The 7,268-nt window shown below is 58.2% G+C and overlaps 1 long non-coding RNA gene across 2 annotated transcripts; it reads right to left on the bottom strand.

The window, feature by feature from the left end:
• Positions 1 to 262: 262 nt before the first annotated feature.
• LOC125131637 (uncharacterized) lies at positions 263 to 2,866 on the bottom strand. 2 transcript variants are annotated; one of them, XR_007135994.1, is made up of 3 exons: positions 2,531 to 2,866; positions 1,426 to 1,596; positions 263 to 1,156 (listed from the first exon to the last, which is right to left on the bottom strand). It is a non-coding gene; the product is annotated as an uncharacterized LOC125131637 (long non-coding RNA). The 2 variants fall into 2 exon arrangements; XR_007135995.1 differs by having other exon boundaries at positions 263 to 1,153.
• Between the last annotated feature and the right edge of the window lie 4,402 nt (positions 2,867 to 7,268).

Here is a 7,268-nt window from a genome sequence, read left to right as displayed (position 1 = left end):
GGGCTTCTGGGGGCTGAGGGGCAGGTGACCCCCTCAAAGCCCAGGTCACTGTTTGAGGCCGTGTCCCACGGGGCCAGGAGCACTGATCAGAGTGTCTGCATCCACCCCCCCTCGAAGCTCCCCTGGCAGGTGGCGCGGGCGCTGGAGTCCAGGTGGGGGACGGTGTGCAGGTGCGACAGCCCAGCCCATCTAGGGCACTTGGGTATCAGCCTGGGGGCGTTTGAAAACCAGAGGGGCTGTGGCCGAGGGGGACAGGGCACAGGACGGGCCCAAGGGCAGATGCTACAGGGGCTGTGCTGTGACCCTGTGGCCCCAACCTCGCTGAGTCTCAGGCCACCGCTGCCAGGACACTGGGGTGGCCTGAGGTCCCGGGAGTAACAAGGCCCCGAGGAAATGATGCATGTCCTGTGTGCCACCTTCCGAGGCACCACTTCTCCTCCCCAAAAGCAGGTTTATTTAATGTTTTTACCTTTCAAATGAGGAGAAGGAGGCGGGGGTCTGGCCACTGCCACCCACCTTTCCCGAAGGGGCTTCCCGGCTGCACCCCGCGGGATGCTGCTAGCTCCCTGCGGAGGCTTCAGGGTCCTGCAGGGCTCCAGTGAGGTAGCTCAGGCTCCAGCAGGGCCTGGGGACGTGGCCGCCTGGGTCAGGGTGGCAAGGTGATGAGGCCAGGGCAGAGGTGGCACGTGGAGGGCCAGGGCAGTGCAGGAGCTCAGGTGGGCACGGGGGATAGCTGGGAGCAGGATGCTGCACCACCCGGATGGCCCTCCTGCCCACCTGTCCTGACGACGGCTGGGTCGGAGCCCGGGAAGCGCCCCTCCCCTGGCCCAGGCCCGGCTGCATCTGTTCCCCTGGCAGCAGGACCACAGGGCTCTGTGGTCTGGGCACAGCCAGGGCCCTGCTGTCCCTGCCGTCAATTCTGTGGCCCTGGCTCCACGGGGGTGTGCACACGGTGTTCCCTGGATGTCCCAGGGGTCGAGGGCATCAGCCGGGTTGGGTGGGGCGGCGGTGGAGTGGCCGTGCCGCGGGGCGTGCGTCCTGAGCTTGTTTGCACACAGGCACTTGGCTCCCTGGGCCCTGCTCCAGGCTGTCCTTCCCGCTGCTCATTTCCCGTGTCTGCGGAGGCCAAGGGACTGTCCCCTGGAGAGTGGCCCTGCTGCCGTTAGACAGAAAAGGCTGTTAAAGGCAGGGTGACAGGAATGGGGGCGCGTCTGGGGGCCGCTGAGCAGCGCTGGGGCCTGGCGGGGCAGGCGGCAGAGACCCCCTCCTAGGCTGGGGTCCCCCCAACACACCCCCAGGCTCTGCCAGCCCTGCCCCCGCCAGCCTGCCCATCCAGCTCTGCGACAGCCCGTCCTGAGTCCCTCGGGGCCTCTGCGTGGGCCCCGGTCCCCCATGGGAGTTCTCTGTCCCCAAAGGGGGCTCAACCTTTGTGGCCCCTCCGGGGCACGGGGACGGAGGGCGGATGTGCGGTGCTCTGAGGGCTGTTCATTTCACAGCCACCGCTGGAAGGCACGGGTCCCCGCGTGGCCAGACGGCTGCTCTGGGGCTGAATGGACTCCAGCAGTTGGCTCAGAAACCCGGGATGTGGACCCTTCCCTGCAAACGAGTGTCAAAGAAAGACTTTGAGAACTTGCCCTGTCACTTCGAAGTGTCCAGATAGCACTATTAATCCCCACTTTCCACGGTTGGCAGAAAGCGCTGAGTACCTCTAATACTTTCTAAGTCTGACAGTTTTAATTACTTCCCTGCACCGTCATTGATCCGGCAAGTCAACCTGTGACTTTGAAGGCCCTTATCAATACCCAGTGCCGATACCAGAACCAATCACTCCTCGGCCGTGGTCTGGGGACCGAGTGTGTGGGGGTGGGGGGCGCGCAAGCTGGAGGAGCCCCCGCTCTCTCACAGCCTCACCCGTGTGGCCCTGGCAGGTGCTCCCTGGACGGCTTGCCTGCTGGGCCCATGTTCCTGGAGCAAGCGGGGGGCCCCTCTGAGGGGGTCCCTGCCTGCAAGGAGCCCCCCACACCCAAAGCAGGACCATGACCTCTCCTCGTGCTGGAACAGAAGGGCACCTGCAGGGGCAGACTGGACACGCCCGAGGGACGCAGGCCAGACGGGGCGAAGCGCCACGGTGTTGGCAGACACACAAGCAGCTGCACGCACACACAGCCAGCGACGCCACTTGGGCCTGGCTTTGTGCCTAATCTGCTAGGGTGTGGGTGGTGTCACCTGCCCATTCAGTAAACAGAGGGTGTTGAAGCCATCAGGGCCTCAGCCATGGCGCCTGCCCCCACGGTGCCCCGAGGGGACTCGGGTGGAGAGGCAGGACGCAGGTCCCAACGGCAGAGGTGTCGGCTTCTGTGGGCCCGACCCCTGCGTCCCCCCACCCAGAGCAAAGCGCCGCAGCCTTTGACTTGAGGTATCTGGGTGTGTGATTCGCAGGAATCTTCTGATGCTTGACCGACCGCGGTGCTGCTTTTGCTTCCTTTTTCTCAGCAAAAGCTCCTATCTGTCTTGTCTGTTGTCCACCTACCTCCTTGGAGCGGATCCCGGAGCTGGGCGAGGCGGCTCCTGGGCAGGAATCTGCTCCCAAGAAGGTGCAACGCTCGGCTCCTCCATAGTGATGTTTTTCAGGGGACGGTGGCTGCAGGTGAGCACGGCTGCCCTCCTGCGCCAGGGTCCACGGTGCCCCTGCCAGGCAGCTCTAAACGCTGCCAGCTCTGCGGGGAGGGGAAGGGGGGACTCCAGCAAGGCCAACAAAGCTCGCTCTGACCAGGGGCTCCCTGCCCTCTGGGGCTCGATGACCAGCATGGGGCGGGGGCACGTCTCAGCAGAGCAGGTTCTCTTGAGGAAGGTCAGCTCCTCCCTGCCCTTTCTGGGGGGGGGGGGGCATTCCTTTTTCTAGTTCATTCCTCATACCCTCCCCCTCCCCTCCCCCTTCTCTTCTCCCTCCCTCCCCTTTCATTCTCCCCCCCTTTCTCTTCTCCCTCCCCCCTCCCCCTCCCCTCTCCTTTCTCTTCTCCCTCCCCCTCCCCTTTCATTCTCCCCCTCCCCTTCTCTTCTCCCTCCCCCTCCCCTTTCATTCTCCCCCTCCCCTTCACTTCTCCCTCCCCCCCTCCCCTTCTCTTCTCCCTCCCCCCTCCCCCTCCCCTCTCCCTTCTCTTCTCCCTCCCCCCTCTCTCCCTCCTCCTTTCTCTTCTCCCTCCCCCCCTCCCCCTCCCCTCTCCTTTCTCTTCTCCCTCCCCCCCTCCCCCCTTTCATTCTCTCCCCCCCCCCCCCGCTCCCCTTTCATTCTCCCCCTCCCCCTTCTCTTCTCCCTCCCCCCTCCCCCCTCCCCTTTCATTCTCCCCCTCCCCCTTCTCTTCTCCCTCCCCCCTCCCCCCCCCCTCTCCCTTCTCTTCTCCCTCCCCCCTCTCTCCCTCCCCCCTTTCTCTTCTCCCTCCCCCCTCCTCTTCGTTCTTGCCCTGTTTTCTCTTTCACCACCTCCTTCTTCTACTTAAAAGCACTCACGCCCCCGCGCCGGGCAATGATTCCTGGTCGTCGTCTCCATCCGCTTGCGGCCTGGTTCTTTCAGGGGGAAGGGAGGACCGCCCAACCTTTCCTCTCCAGGCAGACAGGCGGCAACACTGCAGGCGCCTCGCCGTAGGTCATGCGTTCAGCAGGGCGTTATTAGCTCCAGCGGGGAGGAAGCCTAACCTTTGCGCCACCCAGAGCAACTCTCTCCCACGGTGTCACCTGTCTCCAGGGGGAAGGTGCTGACCCACCACGGGGCGGGGAGGGCCGTGCACTTGCGCGTGACTGTGCGCCGTGAATGGACACGGTCGCGCTTCTCTTCAGGGACCTGCTTTGTATTCCCCCAACCTGCACCCACCTCTTTTTTTGGTTTTTGAATGTCCTTTTTTAAAAAAAATAAAAAACCAGGTTGTTGAATTCCAACATTTTTTCCAACCTGGGGGCATTAAGTAGGACGCCGCTTGGAGCGGACCGAGGCTCCTTCAAATGCAGCTCAGCCGGAGCCGCGAGGGGCCAGCGCCCTCCCTGAGCTTTGCAGGAGCCTCTTCTGCCCAAAGCAGCAGAGGCGGGCCCCTGAGCCGGGACCCCAGGTGACGGAATCCGGTCACCCGTGTAGGCTCTGCTGCGGGGCCGTGCGCCCCTTCGAGAAGAAACAAACCGACGGAAAGTGTTTCCTTATTAAATACGAAGAAGTTCTTTTGCTAATTGTACCAGCGCTTCCTCGATTGTGACTTAAGCCGAGGCATTAATGACGACTTTTTTTTTCACTTTGCATCTTTAAAACCATGACTGAAAGCTCAGAGAACACCAGCCTCCCAGCCCGAGGTCAACACACAGTGCAACACAGATCAGGCGCTTCCAGCCCCCGCGGGCAGGCCCAGACCCCCTCCTGGGTCCTAAGCAACTTCGACCTGCTTTCCTTCCCCGGCTGCCCCGTGTGGCACTTCAGGGAGCATTTCTGGATCTTTCCACCTGTCTCGTGGTGCCTGCCCCTTGCTGCGATGACAGCGCTATGAGCAGCGGCTTCCTGGCTGACGGGGGGGGGGGGGACACCAAGCTGCTTCCGTGGCTTTCCTGATAAACACGCTGTCACCGGGACAGGCTAGCTGGGTCTCGGCTTACAGGCGAGTCTTTCCTGAAGCAAGGAGGAGGTGCATTTAAATTGGGTGGCTAGTGTCTCTCTCTCCTCCAGAAAGGTGTGGCCTGAGGGCTTGCTCACCCAAGGCGTGGTTCCGGGACCACCAGGCAGGTCAGATCCTGCCCCCTCGGGGTCTCAGTCACAGGCCCCCCTGTCCTTAATCCCCTCTGCTGTTTCCCCTTCTTTCACCCACGAATTGCCCAGGGCATTCCTGCCCATTCCCAGCACAGCCTTCTGTGCACCTCCTGTCTCCTCAAGAGTCGTCATTTCCAATCGTGCATTCGTAGGTCAGACCTTTTTCTATCGTTTCTCTTCCCACAGCCGTACGATGCTGCTCTTCTCAGACCGTCTGTTTCCACGTCGGCAAGTCTGCCCCGACCACCTCTGAGCTCTGGCTGCGACTGCTTTCCGTCTCCGCTGTCCCTCCGAGAGACGGCCATAGTCTCAAGACGACGGACCAAAACCGCGGCCTCAGAGCTGCGCGTCAGCACGGCCCTTTCCCTCGCTCCTATGCTTGGGTCTTTCTCGGGATGTTTGTTCTTTGTTCTGTTACTTTTCTCTGTTTACGCCTGTGCAGATTCCTTATCGTGGGGATTCGCGCTCGCCTCGTCTGGCCCAACCGCTGATTGAAACTTCACTGCGTTGTCCTTTGCCTAGGTTTTCAGGGTGAGATTTGCCAATTTTCGGAGGCATCTATATTTTAAGACTAAGTTTCCCAAGACAGGAAACTGGGACTTGGATCGGAGGTGCATTCAGTGTAGACGGTCTTCTGGGAAGAAGCCATCTCCTTGCTGCACCAAGTGTCCCCAACAAAAGCGCAGGCTCTCCCCTTTTAGACGGGCCTTCTCTTACGTCTTTTCGATGAAGCTTGTAACTTTCTTAGATCCTGACGTTGCCTTTCGTACACACTTTTCTTCTGGGTGGTCTGAGTTTTCCATTGTTCTTACGAATGTGGTAAATAAATACACACCATTTTCGACCTGATGGCGGGAGGCTTACAGTGAAGGTGTGGGTTGGGGTAGTTTGGTCTACACCTGGGCATCTTCTGTACTCTTGAAATAATTCTCGTTGTTTCTATTTCATTCTATTGGGGTTTCCAGCGACTCATCCCATCTGTACATAATTACACATTTTTTAGGCTTCTTCCTTTTTCTCGCCCACAGCTGGTTTCCCTGCGTTGAAGACTCCGTCTCCCAAGCGTGGAAGTAGCTGTGACGGCTCGAGCCTCGTTTCTTGTTCATTCACTACACGGTTTCTTAAGAGCTTGTATCTTATGTCAGTCTGCATTCAGGGTGCTGGAGACGCCGAGTAGAACAGGTCCCTGGGTGCTTACATTCTGGGAGCGGAAAGCCGTGCCGGCTGTGGTGATAACTGCTTTGAATTTATAAGCAGCAGCTGCGTCAGGAAACAGTGATAGAATGTTCTCTGCTGCAGATGGGGAAACACTACTAATTTTCAATATTGATGAGGGTGTTTGGTGCAAGTTTATGATAAACTCACATAACCAAATTAAAGAGGATTCTTTGCATGATTAGTCGGGTGAGCCTTTTAAAAATCAGATGGGCATTCAATCCATGAAATGCATTTTGTGTTTCGCAAGAGCCAAGCAGGCCTTCTCTATGAACAGTGAATACCCTCGACTCCATTTCCTAACTTGAGATATCCGTGTGATTCGGATTTCAGCCTTTTTGGTTGTAACATATGACCTTTTCAGTACCTTGATGAAACAGCGGCCCGCCTCGTTTGGAAGTTCTAGAAGGCTGTGTCTGTTAACTGTGAAGTTCGGCGAACATATTTAGGGATTGTCTGGACCTGATGCCTATGAAACCCTGAGTCACGGGTGGTTTTAAGTTGATTTTTGGTAATTTACCGTGTATAGTTCCGTTCACGCTCCTGAAGGTGACTGGCCTCCTTTATGCCTTCCTAAGTACAGGCATGTTCTAACTAGCTTTTAAAATTGCACCCAGTTCGTTATGAGCAAAAACGGAGACTGCGGTTTTACTGATCACGAGCCTCTCAATTCACGCGCACGGCGTTACCGAGGCACAGCTGATACACACCAAAGAGCCGTGTTTGACTGAGCAGCTGGAGGCCTTGTGACAGGAGCGCTAGCTGGTGACATCATGGCGGGGACAGAGAAGCCAGCTGTCCGCCACTCCCCCTCTGTCCTCTCTGTCATCCATCCCCCATCCCCCGCACCCTTCCTATGTCTCCTCCTCAGGTCGCTCATATACTTTTTCCCCTTTTTGATCTTTTCCGAATATCCCACAAGTCCCTGAACCCTGCGTATATATTTTTCAATACCTTTTTTTTTTTTATGGCTGTCCTCACAGCATATGGAAGTTCCCAGACCAAGGACAGACTCTGAGCTGCAGCTGGCACCTGCACCATGGCTGCAGCAATGCCAGGTCCATAACCTGCTGTGCCAGAGCGGGACCTCCCTCGTCACGTCCCCCCCTTTCTGTTGTGCAAAGTAAATCTCCGCGACCCTCTCTTCAAGCCAGTTTCCCTGCACTCGCGTTGGCGTGAGGCCTGCAATGAGAGTGCTGTATTCTGCCTACTGAAGATTTTAGTTCTCAAATTTACACTTGATTCTCCTTCTGATTCTCTGTCTTCGTGG

Source organism: Phacochoerus africanus, chromosome 7 (genome assembly GCF_016906955.1).
Source record: "Phacochoerus africanus isolate WHEZ1 chromosome 7, ROS_Pafr_v1, whole genome shotgun sequence".
In the NCBI taxonomy this organism is placed as follows: Eukaryota; Metazoa; Chordata; class Mammalia; order Artiodactyla; family Suidae; genus Phacochoerus; species Phacochoerus africanus.
This window is presented reverse-complemented; position numbering and strand designations above follow the sequence as displayed.